Source organism: Furipterus horrens, unplaced genomic scaffold, assembly GCF_987537825.1.
Source record: "Furipterus horrens unplaced genomic scaffold, mFurHor1.1.pri manual_scaffold_1, whole genome shotgun sequence".
NCBI classification, from domain to species: domain Eukaryota; kingdom Metazoa; phylum Chordata; class Mammalia; order Chiroptera; family Furipteridae; genus Furipterus; species Furipterus horrens.
This window is the reverse complement of record NW_028327171.1, coordinates 64,784,284-64,801,312: the sequence shown is the minus strand read 5'-3', so window position 1 is coordinate 64,801,312 and position 17,029 is coordinate 64,784,284. Positions and strand designations below refer to the sequence as shown.

Genomic DNA, 17,029 nt, shown 5'->3' with positions numbered 1-17,029 from the left:
TATTTTTTAAAAGATTTTATTTATTTTTAGAGGGAGGGAAAGAGAAGGCGAAGACGAGGGAAAGAAACATCGATGTGTAAGAGAAATATCGACTGGCTGCCCCTCGCACATGCCATGACCGGGGATCAAGCCCACCACCTAGGCACGTGCCCCGACTGGGAATTAAACCAGGAACCCTCCACTTTGTGATTTAGCACCCAACCAATTGAGCCACATTGATCAGGGTTGTTTTATTTTTTTATTATAGAAATAATACATGCTGATTGTAAAAAAATTCTTGCAATTTGTAAGTAAAACACAAAGGGTATAATCTTTCGCCCTTAATCATACTCTTCTTCCCAAAGGTAGTTACTTTAACATGTTAGTATGTTTTTTTCCCTAAAACATTATACACATTTCTGTGATATAATATGTGAACGATTTTTTCCAAAGGTCACCCATTATATTTTCATGCCTTAGCATAATTTTCACTTGCTCAAGAGCTCAAAAACTTGATGTTACTTGCTTTTACTTGTCTCATTTACTTTTCTGTAAGTAGATATAACTTTTCAATAAGGTAATCAATTCCCCAACTTTTATGTCGTTCTTCAAATGCATCTACCTGCTCAAGACACTGACTATTGCATACCGAACCAAACAATCTTTTAATTTCAGCATCTGAAACATAAAATCGTGGGCCTGCATGTTTAGTTGGATCATAAGACAAAATGCACAAGAAATACCAAAACCCTTTTCTGATTAGGGACAGTATTATATCTGCGTAACATTCACTATCACCTGGGTTAACAGCAACTAATGCTCCTCTATCCCAAATCCTGTCAAATTTGCCAATATTTGCTCTGGGAAGATCAAAAAGTTTGTAACAGTACAATGAGATATCCCCCAAAGAACTCTTGAATACTTTGACTCCAGGAATTGCCACAATTGGTTCTTCTGTGTAAGAAAGATTCTGCTCCATAAAAAATTCTCGTATCCCAACTTCACTGATTTCCACACCAATTACACTGTGTCCTTGATCTGCAAACCATTTCATCTCAACTGCTTTTCCACAAAGAGGGAAAAATACTTAGTCCACTCTCGCCTTTAAGGAAATTATCCAAATGTTTCTATAAGAGCTTGTGTCTTTGCTCTTGATGAAATGTACTTTTGCGGTCCACCCACTTTTCTTGCCATTCCTCCAGAGTTAGTACTCGGTTCTTCTGTACCTCAGTGTCGGGGTACTCTTTAACATCAAGTGAAGTTCTTGTATCAGCCATCGCTTCGTAAATACCTTTGCCTCACAAGCAGATGTCTCCAATGCCTCAATGGAAAATACTTTTGCAAGGCCCTGATGATGTCAGGAGGTGACTCTCAGAGTTTTCGGAGACATTAGCGGGAAGTACCTGATGATACTTGGGCGCCGCTGGCTGCCTCTAATATATAAAATATTTGAAAAGACACTTCATTAAAGAAAAGATTTAGATGAGTAGTAGGTACTGAAGAATGTTCAACATTAGTAACTGGAAGACTGAAATTAAAAGTTAAATAAAACACCACTAGACCCTCACTAGAATGATTACATTAGAAAGTGACAAATACCATGTGTAAGATATTGAAGTCATTTCATCACTTAAGAACACCTGCTGGTGGTCATTGTTTTTCTAAGTGACTGGTGTCTAGATAAATTTATCAAAATCATATATGTTTGAATTCATCTTGATTTATTGTTTGGTACTTGTGGGTAAAAATCTACCTGCTAAGTTCCTTTCATTCAAAGACTCGCATTTCAGATGAAGGGAGTTCTGAAGCCCAGGCGCTTGTCTCCTACCTCTTCTAACTCATATATGTCCATATCAATGTAGATGCCAGCAGGAGGCTGGACCACCCCCATATCTTAAAAACAGATTTTTAAAGAACTGATCAAACTCTAAAACTATTGAGTAAAATACCTTTCATCCCCTTAATATGTTTCAAAGTTCAGCATAGAAAATAATACATTTAAGAAAATAACTTTTAAAATTTTAACTTTTTATTTTTTTCATAACAAACTTTTATGCATATGCTTATATATTTGCTGATTACAGTCTTTAATGATCATTTGTTTTTTCCCTCTCTCAGTGTCACCGTTACTTAGTTTAGGATCAAGTATGACTTCTAGGACTTTCTCTACTGAGATTACACTTAATGAATACCACTACTTTTCAACATTAAGTATAATAGACCCCCTATTCTGCACAGTATCAAAGGCTCACACCAGGCACCATTCATACAGAGTGTTTAATATTCAATGTTCTTTGATGGGACATCAATGATTCGGAGACCATTTTTGAATTAGCAAAACTTCTATTGTAGTTTTATTATTAAGAATACAATAAAACAAAAACACATTTTTATTTGTATATTTATTATAACAGTAATAAAAGGAAAAAATTTCCATAGCTCTGAAAATTGATCAAGTCTTATTTAGGCCCTGTCATACCAACACATTGAGTTCATACCTCTCAATGTAGTATTTAGTTTATGTTTTATATTTTATGCCATTTTTATGTTAGCCTTTTTTCTTGTGTTTTTCATCCTCTGTTCCCCTTATCTTCCCTAATCAGTAGTAAGTGTTCAAAATGTGTTACCCAATGTCTGATTTAATGTTATTCTAATCAAATTTTATTCAGTAGGCAAGGCAATTCAAGAGCACTTGTTTTGTGTTCAAGATCAAGTCAGAACAGAATTGCATTGTTTTGAACAAAAAGCCATTCTATGTCTCACATGCTCAACAAAGAAAAAATAGAAGTTAATCTTTGATCTTTAAAGTAGTTAATAGAAATAAAGAGGCTAATATATGTGTATGTCAAATAGTACTTTAAATATCTGATATTGTAGACTTCTGGCCAAGATGGAGGCTTAGAGGGACATGCTCGGCCTCCCTCTACAACTAGAGAGGAATACAACTACTTCAAAACAAAAGATAACTAGAAATTCCAGAAAATAAAACTACACAGAAGCCCAACATATGAAGTTATAAACCAGTGGCGCTCTTTGGGCAGGTAGGAAGAGCAAAAGTGGGTGGTGCTGTTTGCGGTCACACCAGGGACAGTGGCAGGGAGAACAATCCCAGCAGCAGGGAGGACAATACCGGCTGCAGTCAAACCCCGGCAGCTCGCAACACCAACGCTGGGAAAAGCAGCCACCACATCGCCTTGAACAGTGAGGCCCAGGGGGCGGGAGGACGGATCCCAGTCTCCTAGCGGAATAACTGTGTGAATCCATCTTGGACCCCTGCCACCACACAAAGCGCCACAGGGCTTCGAAATAGGTTGCGGATCGCCACTGGTAGCTGGGCAGTGACGACAAAGCGCCGGCGAGAAAGGTTGCAGATCGGCGCGGTCGCTGGGTTGTGACGAGTACACAGGCACTGCCCCCTACAGCCGGCCCAAGAAAACAAAACGCATCTGTCAAAATGAGGCAGACAACTATAGAAATCCCGGTGGCGCAGCTCACCAGGCAACAGATGACGAATCTGACAGATGAACAAATAAGAAACCTGTCAGGGGCTCAGTTCAGGGCCATTGTTATCAGGTGGCTTACAGAATTCACAAAAGATCTGGAAAAAGATGAGAAAGAATCGAAAAACACTCATATTGAAAGGAACAAAACCACATATGAGACAGATGGTGAGGAAATAAAATCCAGAGTTCAAATCAACAAACCAGAATATGGAGAAGGAACAAACAGTCAACCAGTGCAGAGAGAAAAAACAGGAAGCAAGGAAAATGATGAGAGGATCAGAAACCTCTGGGACAGCTAGAAAAGGCTCAACATAAGAATCATTGGTTTGCCAGAGGGCGAAGAAGAAGAACTAGAAATTGAAAAATTAAGTGAAAATATAATAAAGCAGAACTTCCCAAACTTGGGGAAGGAAATAGACTTACAGTTCCAGGAAGCACAGAGAGTTCCAAAACAACTGGACCCAGGGAGAACCACTCCAAGACACATTATAATCAAAATGTCAAAAGTTAAAGATAAAGAGAGAATCTTAAAAGCAGCAAGAGAGAAGAAAAGAATCATGCACAAAGGGGTCCCAATTAGACTATCAGCTGACTTCTCAAGGGAGACCCTGCAGGCAAGAAGGGCTGGCAAGAAATATTCAAAGTAATGAAAATCCAAAACCTACAACCACGAATACTCTATCCAGCGAAATTGTCATTCAGAATAGAAGGGCAGAGAAAGTGTTTCCAGGACAAAATAAAACTGAAAGAGTTCATTAGATCCAAACCACTGTTATAGGAGATGTTAAAGGGACTGGTTTAGAAAAAGGAGGATCAAAACTATGAACACTAAAATGAAAACTGCATCACAAGAAACAACAACAGAAGCTAGGGAATTGAAACAAAGGCAAACTAAACAGGCAACGAGAGTGGAAAAAGAACTATAGGTATGGTGAGCATATTGGGGGGAGTTCAGCAGGGAGGCGGAAGGGGGAGAGAGAGGGAGATGATATAGGAATTAAGGATCATGGTAGGAGGGAATGGAATAGACAGAGAGAGGTTGAGAAGAACTATATGCACAACTAATGGACATGGTCTAAAAGGGGGGGACAACTGGAGGGAGGGGGGCCACCGGGTGGAAAGGAGAAGAGGGAAGGGAAATTGGGACAAATGTAACATAATCAATAAAACACATTTTAAAAAATAAATAAATAAATATCTGATATTGTTATAGAGTACACAGTAGTCAAAATACTCCAAAATCAATGTTTGAATAGAATATATGGGGCAGATATAAAGGTAATTTTTATAGTTCAAATGTTAAGGATGCTTTATAGGAAAAGAAGGATATTTTATGCAGCAGACTATCATATATTCAAGAATCATTTCAAGACATAAAATTATCAAAATTTGAATTCTGGAGCACTAAATATGTGGAAAACACAGCAATGTTTCACCCAAGTTCCAGGAAAGGCTTGCCACCGGCTGCCGGAGTACATACAGCAAGTCAGCTCCTTCAGAGTTGGTCTGGGCTGCAGAGAGTAACCTGCCTGGGCTCCCACTCTTAAAGGCCAGGCCAGTTTAGCCTCACACAGAACAACTCTGATGGGTGATATTCATCCATACCTATCTCCAGGGGTGACCAAAGCTTTGTTGGATGTGGACCACATCATGACTTCTCCCTCTACCCAAGCCTCCTTCCTCCTTTGCTCGCACAAGATTCGATCCCAGATAAATAACTTGCTACCAGACTCAGTGTTATGAGCTGAACTATGTTCCCCACAAATCCATATGTTGTAGTTCTAACCTCTAGTGCCTAAGAATGTAACTGTATTTGGAAATGGCATCTTTAAAGAGGTAATTTCGTCAAAATAAGGTCAATAGAGTAGGCCATAATCCAGTAGGTATTATGTCCTTTATAAGAAGAGAACATTGGGACATGGACACACAGGGGAAGGCCATCTGGAGACTCAGGAGAAAACAGTTGTCTACGAGCAAAGGAGAGAGGCCTTAGAATAAACCAGCTCAGTCAACTCCTTGACCTCAGACTTCTGGCTTCCAGAATTGTGAGGAAAGAAATTTCTGTTGTTTAAGCCATCCAGTTCATTGTACCATTTTAGAGCAGCCAGAGCTGACTACTACACTCAGCATCTGCTTCCAGAAAGTCCTACGAGACATGTAACTTTGATAGAAGCTCCAGTGAAAGTAAATAAGCACAATGTAACTCATCTGAAGGGGTTTCTATAACAATAGACATATGTAAGATTAAAATATGATAGAAGATTAACATTAAATTAAATAGCATATATTTACCTTTAAGAAGCAACCTAGATCTTTTTTTAAAAAATCAAGTTAAAGAAGGCAAACCCATTAACTAGATGTATTCCTTTAATGAAGTGCATGCAACTTCTCCTTTTGTCTTGTTAAGGTATTTCTTTTCTTTTCTTTTCTTTCTTTTTTAGGGTTCTATGGCTTGTTTCCAAGAAGGCCCGAATTCAGAATTGAATTTTCAAGAAAACATTCTTTTTGTCTCCATCACGCAAAAGCATATTTATGAGCAAGTATTCCGTATTTGAAGCAGTTACCAAATGGAGATCAAACTGACATTGGAGAAAGAGTAAGAAAAATATAATTTATCACATGCAGGAATAAAATTCCATTCAGTATGCAAATAGTATATTCATAGCCTTTTGACTGACATCTTGAAAAGTTATGCAACTATAATTTGGAAAGGTCATTATACAATTCCTATGAAAGACATGGTAATATTAAGGGCAAATATTTATAATTGACTATTTGGAAAACATTAAAAATCTGCAAGAACTTCTTTTTTTGGTGTCCGTGTGGGAGATTGAAAGGATACCAATCAGATCATCAACACTTTGTTTTAGTTGCTGGCATAATGTGGCTCACAGTCTAATGAGTGAATAAGTTTTGTTTTTCCCTGTATCTCTCGCATATCAAGTCAAGCTTAGGACAATAGCAACAGAGCCCCAGTCTGCAGCGGTGGCACCAAGGCCAGGTTGTAAAGAGGCTCTGTGTGCCTATTCCATGTCTGATCATTCTGGCTTAAGAGGGACTTGTTTGCCAGCCATCTTATTCTTTGTTCTACTTTATTTTCATGGAGTTAATAAATAGTCAATATACTTCCCAGTGTTTTTGGAATTAAAAAACAAAGCAAAACAAGATTTTATGAGCTGAAGTATGAAACCCAAGAGATTATCACCACCCCATAACTAAAATCTCCATTGATTAAATATGAATGCTAAAGCAGCCTCTGCCTATGATCCACGCACACTGTGAAGATGAATAAATAATCTTCTGAGTGCTTTGAATCTCTGAAAAGAGAGTTAGCATAACATTGTTTGGCATTTTTACCCCTGGCCCCATTATATTTAATAGTTCTCCTACATAGATTGATAAATAAAATATATAACAGCATAGTAGAAAGTGGAAATATTTTAAAACTAAGATGAGGCAAAATTTACTTTTTAACTAGACTTACATTGGCTTCATTTAAAGCCTGTTACTTTGCAGATGTGTTTTCTCAAAGTATTAAATAGATTTAATTTTTCCCCAAGCACTGTGTTTATTTTGGGATCTTCAGTATCTCTAGGCAAATGGCACCATAGCTAAAATTATGCAGGTATATGACTTCTTATTTAAACTTGTTAATACATAATGAACAGTATACAGACAAAATCAATCTCTAATAACTTGAAATAGCTGATAGTATGTAACTAAAAAAGAAAGAGAAAAATTCAAAGGATGAAGTATACATTTAATATAGACATTAAATGTTATTACACTTATAATTTCCTATTTTTTATAATTTGATTTTTCCCAATTTGATGATGTACTTCAAAATTAACATGCAATTGATTATTTCAAAAAAATCTGTTTATAGCTCTTTAAGAGACAACCAAGATAATAAACATAGAATTCTCCTCACCTTGATTCACCTTTTTCTTTGGCATTTTTCAGCTGATCACAAATATACACTAATCTATTACATGCCCTTATTTTGCTATGAGGTATGTAATGGTGAGCAAGAGAGCTATCACTTTGCCTTCAAGGGATTTTCTGTTTAGTGGATCTCTGCTAATGACATGAATCATCTTTACCAATATTAATTGGTCACTTAGTTTTGGACACTGTCTGTGTGCTGGGAATGCAAGGATGAACCAGGTGGGAGCTTGTAGGCTACTAAGAGAGACTGGCTTGGGTATTGCCATTTCTAGCAATGGGATGAGTGAAGAGAGCACTGCAAGGCAGGAAGGGAAGGAATGAATCACTTGACCTGGAACGCTTGGTGGGTGGAACACTACTTTCAAAGAGGACTTCTTAGAATGAGTAGCTTTTGAGTTGAAAAAGGTGATATGAAGTTTCAAGCAGAGTAAACAGCCTCTGTCAGACATGACAGGGAGGACTGGTTTGGTTGGTGGGCCACAGTCACTTGAAGGCAGTGTGGGGAGAATGGTTGAAAGATGAATTATTATCAGAATAGAAATATCTTAGATTTATACTAAGAATTTTCTATTGATCACAGGTAAGGGAAAGAGGGAGATGTGGGCATTAAAGGTTTTTAAGCAGGATGATGACATAATTACAGAATAAGTGATGCTAAGGTGGAGAGGGTGGATTGGAGAGAGGAGAGATTGAGTGATAATAGTTAATGCCGATTCTGTCTACACTTGGTGTTAGATTTTTCCTAGATATTTTACATTCATCTTATTAAATGCTCATGACAAACCCATGAGTTATATGTTGTTATAAGCTCACTCAAACACACCACATATTCACATACACTTTTATATGTATCATGTTACTTTGTAGTATATGTTTTTCATTCCTATCTTCCTTGCTAAAACTGTGACTTAATTATGACAGAAATTGTTTCACTTATCTTTGAATTTCAATTGTTATCATAGCACCCAGAATATAGTTATACAAAGAAGATATTTGTTGAGTAGGAGGTGCATGAGAAAGAAAAAGAAGCAAAGGCATTTTACAATTATATGTCACTGGCTGAGTTCTGGGCTGCATGGAGAGTTTTTAAACATATCAGTAAACACTAAATATAAAATAAATCAAGTAAATTAAGCCTTGCCCCATAATTCCCCATACATGGCTGTAAGTATCAACTTTAATTCTCACATGGAGTGATGTATACTCCTTATTCTTCTTAGAGTTGTACTTTTGCCAACAAGACTTGTACTAATCTTTTCACAGAAGAAAATCAGACATGTTGATTACTGCTTTGGTAATGTAGCTATTATTCTCAACTTCTTATGTGTCAATTGAAAAATGATCATTGGTGTCAGTATAAGGTTGGTAAGCCAAAATTCTTATTTAATATTCCACAGGCTTGACTTTTCAGAATTAGGGAACTAGAATTTTTTCCTCCTTAATTGTTAATACCTATTTTGATGCAAGCCATTAAGAGAAAATAGAAATATCTGTTAATTTGCACAGTTTAGTAGCACTAGGAAATACGGAGGTGAAGGAAGGGTTCTGGGATTCCAGTATAAAGAAAGGTTTGACTGTTAATGTTTCATTATTAACTATGCATGCTACAGAAGAGAATTTGGATTGGACTAATACCATATTCTCAAGGGATTTATACATCAAAATGAATTCTGTTTTGTTTAGCTGTTGTTGTTTTTTAAATGATATTTTGATCCATAACATTTTTTAAAAAAGCATTTTTTATTGATTATGTATTACTTAACATTTAATATTAATAACAAAAATAACTTAATTACTTTATGAAGGGACCAAGAAGAAGGAAATTAATACTTACCAAGTACATACCGTGTTTGACACTAAATCAGTTCATTTAGTTCTGACAGCTAGTCTCTGAGACAGGTATCATTATTCCCATTTTACAAATGAAGGAACTTGGGACTCAAAATGAATTGCTATATGTTGTTCAAGTTATGAGCAGTGGAGATTTTTAAAAGTCTGACCTCAAAACCATACCATTCCTTCATCATTTGTGTTTAAAGTCACTCTAAAAAATTTAAATAAGTGTATAAAATGGTAAAATATATAGGTAAATAGTAAACTAATGTCTTTACTTACTGTAATGAACCCAAGATAAAAACTTCTCTTTCAATATTATGTGTATGTACACAGTAATATTGAAATATTTAAAAGAAAGTCTATGAATTATGACTTTAATCAAATACTTTTCTGTAATACTACAGAACCTTAAAAAGTAAGCAAGAAAAACAGATATGAATTTATTTTTAATTTGCATTGAAATTGATTCATTTTTAATGAATGAAGAATACCTGAACCAAAGGGTTAAAAACATTTGCAAACTATTTTTTTGTCTAGCACCATATCATCATTTATTGTGAAATGTTTATTTGCTACCTTAAAATGGCATTTACCAAGAACTACACTCTGAAACAGTAAAGGCAAAAAAGATGACTGCAACTTTCATTAAAAGGGATTATTTTTGCCATTTTTTTGTAACCCACAAAATAAAATACTCTGTTTTTCAGATTTATACTTTAGTAACACACAACCTCACACTTCTACTACTGGCAAGTGTCTGAGTAGCCCAAATGGGAACACACCAGGAACTGTTTTCTAAAACCAAAAACCTCATGAATTTGCTTCAGGCCTTCAGTGAACAAGAAAAAGGTGAGAACACAATGAAAAATAAATCTAAGATACACTGTGCTTACCCATTTTGAAAGCCAGTTAATTGCTTAATTTCTAACTATGTACTTTTCTATATTCATCCTGCTTAATTCAGGAGCTGGGCACCTTCCTTTTTCTAGAAAAGAAACAAATACATTGGGACACATCAGCTAAAAATCAACTTTATTTATGGTTTTTAAGCAAAATTTTATGCCCCAGGATCTGTTTGTTCATCTATGAAATAAGAGATTAGATGATTTATAGGCTCTATTGTAGGTCTAAAATATAATGGATCTAAACATTCCACCTTCTTTTAAATTAAGAACAGGGACCATAAATCCATGTCAAATAAATATTTTAAACATATGATCACGTGTTGGGAAAGGGAAACAAAAGAGAAAGAATCTGAGGAACAAGGAGAATGATATTCATCTAACTTTCACAAAATAACAATTGAGTTTATTTACTAATTTTTACTCCCATTCTAGTAATTTAAATTAAGATTCATAGACATTTATGTAAATGAAGTTGTTTGATCCTTACCTAATTATTAAGACAGGAGTGTTTGAAATCTAGCATAACTTGATATTACAGAGGTCAGTCACTTCCCAGCTCTGAAAGTTGGGTGTGTCATTGTGTCTTTGTCCAGCTATATTATTCTTCATGCAGACCACCAGAATGCAACTTGTCTGATACCTTTCCAGACTATCACTGAGAAATGACTGTAAAACTAGTTAGCTATTTCATAATTTCATGGTAAAAAAGGAAATACAAAGCTGTGTCTCAGTATTTTCTATGTGAAGTGATACCTATTAATTCACTTCAGAGTTTACCTTGATATAAAGGTCATAAAAATATGAAACCAGTGTGTAAGAGGATAAGTGCAACTTATGTCCTTGAATGCCAAGAAATCAAAAAGCATAGTCATTTTACTGATGTGTTTTTTCTTTTGGACTTAAGCTAATACACATTAGTTATGTACTACTTTTTTTATTTTTATTTTTTTGCTCTTTTCTGAAATTCAAATATTCTATTTATAGATGCATTCAGAAATATCTAATGCATCATTAAATGCCTATAGCCATTCTTTTCTTTTGGCATATTTCTATTTACTAGAATAATCTTAAAGGAATCTATCAAGTTTAAAAAAAAAAAAACCTAAACTTGGTTTACAAATGATTTATTAATCACAATATAAATCTCTTCTCAAAATAATAGAATGAGCATATTTATTGCACATAGGAATGATTCAGGAAAATATTTTTAATTTAGTTAATCACAATTGACATACAATATTACAGAGAAGTTTCAGGTGTACAACATAGTGATTAGACATCATATAACTTACAAAGTGATCACCCCTATTAGTGCAGTGGCTGTGGTCACTCTTAGTAAAAGAAACTCTTCCTCTTTTCTTAATGGCTAACAGTTTTGGAAATGATTCCTTTCCCAGTTGATCAAGCTAAGTGATAATTTGTTTAGTGTATAGGAAAGAGATGTTTATGAGTGTCCCCTAAGACTAGAATGAAGATGTGATCTGTCAGTTTCTCTGTCTCCAGCACTTAGGTAGCCTCATGCTAGGCAAATAACAGGTACTCAGTAGCTATATGTTGAACTGGTGAATATGCCTTCATTGTTTCTACAGGAAGCATGTCTTCTCAGTAGTTAATGGGAGGTTTGGAGTGCTATGAGACAGTGTGTTTTTTGGCCATTTGTGTTAAAGGCTACATGAAATATAAGTGTATTACTTTAGAAAATATAGCTCTGAAAGCACGTAATGACTTTTAAGTTCAATATTTAATTACCATAAAATATGAAGAGTGTATCTTTTGAACAATGTGGAACTCACTCTTGTTTAAATTTCCACTTTTATAAACAAACATGTCTTCTCTGCATTTGTGTACCTTCTGTGTACGTGAGTCCTCTATGGTAACAAATGTAAAGCAATGTTATCTTTGAAGTTGGGCTGACATCAATAAATGTTGCTACTTCACCATTAGAAACATGAAAGAATTAGAAAAATGTAAATTGCACATTTTTCTTATTACTTCAATATTATGTTGTTACTGTTAAAATTCAGGAAGGGAGCGAGTAGAAATAATTTTTGTACTAGAAATAGAGATGTTTTAGGAAATGAATATTTCTAGGATTTTGCTGTTGGGATGCTGAATAAAAAATATAAAGGCTTTATAAAAGCAACCATAAAATTACTGTATTAATGATAATATCAGATAGATAGATGATAGATAGATAATTTCTGAAAGGTGAACCATGTATAGTGTAATTTCATTAGTGACCACACAAAGCCAGGCAAAAATATATTTGGATGATATAAAACACCCCACCAAGCAATAGCTTCAAACCTAGTTATATTTAGTCTCACTTTTCTACTTTTAGACTGGGCCAATGTGACCCAGTCCTGTACTCCATGCTTTAGAAAGTCCTTGCTCTGGACTTTCCTGGCTGGCTCTCTGGCCAAGAGGCCAAGGGACCGTGTTCATCAGGGGTCTCCTTCCTATCCTCCACTTCTTGACCACTCCATGTACCTGAAGTCCCAGGATTCTACTCCCAGATGACATGGGTATATTCCAGGGACCTGGGCTATTGTTCCTCAGTTTTGCCCTCCCAGGGTTAGGCTGCTGTACTATCATTCAGCACTCTTTGTCCTGAGCATGTTTTATTCTTGAAGCGGGGTAAGCAGAGACTGGATATGTGCACTGAGGTGTTCCTGACGATGCAGAATTGAGCTAGGGTGGGAGAGAAGAGGCCAGGGGTCTTTACTGGGATCTGCTCACCAGGGACTGCCATGTTCCCCAGAAAAACTCTCGAGTCCAAACATTCTTACCAAACCTTGTCTTTCAGGTGGTTGGGGGTGTATTTGTCAGGGTAAATTATAGAGCTTATTTATGAATTTGTTCATTTAATCTGTAACTATTAAATAATTAGAAACATGGCATGGGGGACTTGGTTGCCCTGGTTCCCACAGATGTTGAGTGCAGCTCTGTGTCTATGGGGAATTTCTCTTTCTTATTTGCATAAGTAATAGGGAAAAATAATATTATATCTGAGGACATTTTCATTGGGATTTAGGGGGAAGGGATTGCCTGGACTGAGAGTGTGATTTCAGAAGTGTAATCCCCAGTTCTAAAAACACTTTATGATGTATCATTTACGTATTATAATTTATTTTGGGGGGTCTTGGGTCTGTTTAAAAATTCCTTTGAAAGGTACACAGTTCTACCATTTTAAAATTATTGTTAATTTATATGACACTATAGTGGGAGTAAAAGTCAGCACAACATTGTGGAAAAAACAGTAGACCAATTTCAGGAGCCCTGAATTCTATCCGTGAGACTGCATAATTATCTGAGTCTTCATAGATGTGATTTAACTTCTCTGATTCTTCCAGTTTATGAGAAATATGACTTGAACTAGAACTATTTTTTTCTTAGTGGTTGATATGGAACTGAACAATGCACATTTTTATCATTTCCCTAAAACTGCCTATGACTCAGTGTCTTTTCCTTCGTTTCCTATCATTCTCACCCTCCTTACTAGAGTTGACAGCAGATAACTTAGAAAAAGAGATGTTTATAGTATAATTTGGGTTTGGGATGTCTAAGAATCCATGTAGATCTGAAAACCTACATGTCTCACCTCATGAGAATATGCCATAAGAGAATTAATCAGAGGTGAGAAAAGGGCTTATAAAGAAAATTATGAGGACTAAAGATAAATTTACATATTTATAGTTTAGTCTAGGCTGATTCTTATGCACACTAATAAAACTGATTGATAATAGCTAGTATGTCTTGGGTATTGGTTATGTCAGTATATTCACAAATTTTACATTTACTTAATCCTCCCCCAAAATGTCCTGAGGCTACATGCTTCTGGTTTTACGAAGGGATTAGATATCTCACACAAGTTAACACATTATGTCAGGTTTTAAATCCAGTGTTGCTTCTGTTTCATGCCAGAGGCTAATCAACCTCTTACACTTTATATTAAACCTGTAGAAACAAGTACACTAACTTAGTGTGAAAAGACAAGGAGCAGTATGTAACTCAACTCAGTCTTTCCCAGTCTCTCTCTCCCTCTTCCTCTGTCTCTTTGACAGCATTGGATTTCAGGCAAGTCAATGATCTTATCTACAATTTATTTTTCCCCTGCAAAATACTCTCTATTTGATCAGCATTTTTTGTGTGTATGCTCAAATTATGTAATGCATGTGACAGCATTCTATAAATTGTAAATATACAAATTTAAACATTATCACTGTATGAGGGGAGGCATCAGATAATGGCATTACCTTCTGGAGGGCAGACCCCTTGTATTACAGGCTTCCCCCACTAGTGAGTGTTCTAGGAACCCATCTGTATCAGTGTACCAGCTGGTGTCATTGTGAGAGGTTGCATTCAGTTTCAGTGAATTTTTTTTTGAAGACTCAACACATTTGCCATTTCATGATAGGTGATTTATGAGCGCACCTGCCCACACCACCCTGAGTGTACAGCAGTTTTTGACCCAAAATGGCACGACCACCATGCCCCACCCTTCCTATTCACCCCAGTGACTTTTTTGTTGTTTCCCTGGATGAAAAATTCCTCAAAGGGGAACATTTTGTTGAGGTGGAAGAGGTGAAACAAAATGTGGCAGAAACACTAAAAGATATTAAAATTGGAGAGTTCAAAAACTGCTTTGAGCAGTGGAATAAACATCTCAGTAGGTGTATTGCATCAAATTCAGAGTACTTTGAAGGTGACTGAATTTAAACATGTAGGAGTAAATATACAATTTTAAAATAAATTCTCTTTTTGGGGGGTCCCCCATTGTAAGCTATAAATATGACAATGTGCCTTAGATAGGTGAGGCTGAAACAGCTCCAAATTGAATTTTCATTCTGTGAGACATGAAAGTTCATGTTTTATAGAGGTAGTTGAAGTAAATCAGATTCTTCCATTGGGGTCTAGATGTTTACTTCTAGAAATAAGAAAGCATAGAATTTATATGAGACCTTGAAAGTCTCTAAGTCTTATTACTTTCTTTTAAATATGAGAAGTTTGAGATTTAAAAAGTTTAAATATTATACAGTGAAAAAAGACAAAAAATATATCTGGCTCTGAAATGTTTCCCATCAAGTTCACTAACAGTAGTAACTTTAACTTCAGTCTTGTAGTTCTAAATGTGTGACATTGGTTTGTGTGGCCTGCTTAACTTCTCAGTGCCTCAGTCTTTTTACCCTAACATATGGATAATTTTGAGAACTGAAATAGTATACATAAAGCATTTAGAATAGCATCTGTATAATAGGAAGCAATTAGTAGTATTAGTAACATTAGTAAGTGTAGGAGACAGACAGACATGCGGAGATGCGGGAAGCAGACAGGCTTGGTTTAAAAGACTGACCACTGTGCAGAGCCCCCCCACCCCACCCCCCCGCTAGGCCCTTAGCGGGCAGGTTGTCTCCCAGGCCTGCTCTGAATCCCACCCTCCGGGGGGATTTTAAAAATAGAATAGAAATACAAAGTGGCTTTTAAGGAAAAGAGAACCTGCTCTGGTTTTCTCTAAACAACCCCAAGTTCTTGTCGTAGGATGTGAAAAAACAGAATGACTGAGCAAGAGTAACTGTTTTGAACTTGTGTAAAATACCTGGGTGTCTCAACCCTGTATTGATCTGCATTTCCCTTTGTTATGATTTCCAACCATTTGGGGAAGGGCTGCATGTTTTTCTTTATGCATTTCCCATGTAGAAAGTAGATAAAAACCCTGGCTAATAAAGAAACAGGGGCGATTTTCCTCAGAGAAAACCCCCTCCCTTCCTTCCTCAGATGGAGAGTGTCTGAGTAGTTTCTTCATCCACTCCAAGGGACCCAGAGTCTCTCTCAAGTAAGAACATGATAGATTTGGGGAATTTACCATTGTGTTTTCTAGTTAATCTTTACAATAATCACTTTTCTCTATAAAGCTTGATAAAATTGCACTCTTCTTATAAAGACTAAAGTTGTTTTCCTCTTGGTCAAATGCTTAGCCCTTCTGTGGATGATGCACAACACGTTAACTTTCCTTCCAAACAGAATTTCTCAGTAGGCTTTTTCATTATGGAATCTTAATTTTATTAAGCCAACAAGTTTAAGGGAAAATAATGGAAAAAAATGAAAGGGTTCCCATGTACCTATGGGTCCAGAACATAAATTTTTTTCTAACTTGTATAATCTTTCATCATATTTCTCTCTGTTTTGTGCATTGTTTGCTTATATAGATGTATAAGTTCTCATGTCTTCCTCTGCAGCTCCCACTTTAAATTGAGTCAGTGTAATTAACTCCAGAAATATCATGAAAGACCAAACCCTGGAGCAGAATGGGAGGTGGGTATTAGGATAATACCAAGCTGACTAAGATTATGAACTAATTAATTACATTTTGGGGGGGGGGCATTTAAAATGCATTCTATAAAAAGTGTCTGTATATTGTAATGGATATAAAATATACATATTTTAAAATTTTTAAATATAAGTTCTAATACTGTGTTTTAATTTTGAAGTGAAATGAGTGTCATTTAGTTTGGGAAATATATGAGTTCTGTCTGGAAAAATCCAGCCATTGTTAACATAACAAGAATGATTTGAACAACATCAACGTAACCTGGCAGGCAAGGAGAGTGGACTGGAATGTGCATGCGTGAACAATGATGACTTAACTGTAGTAGTCAGTGGGGACAGTAGGTGCTATTGAGTTAGCATGTATACTGTGTGGCTGTCACATTAAAAATGACTGAATAGAGCAACAAATCTGCATCAAATTTTGCATTAAGGTTGAACATTCCTCTGCAGAAATTGTACAAATGATCCAGTAGGCTTTCTGGGACAATGCAATGAATGCAGCACAAATAATAAAAGTATGGCACACATGCT

General features: G+C 36.0%; 1 pseudogene; it reads right to left on the bottom strand.

Annotated features, from left to right (window-relative positions):
* Positions 1-441: 441 nt before the first annotated feature.
* LOC150021248 (thiopurine S-methyltransferase pseudogene) lies at positions 442-1,387 on the bottom strand (annotated as a pseudogene).
* Positions 1,388-17,029: the final 15,642 nt, after the last annotated feature.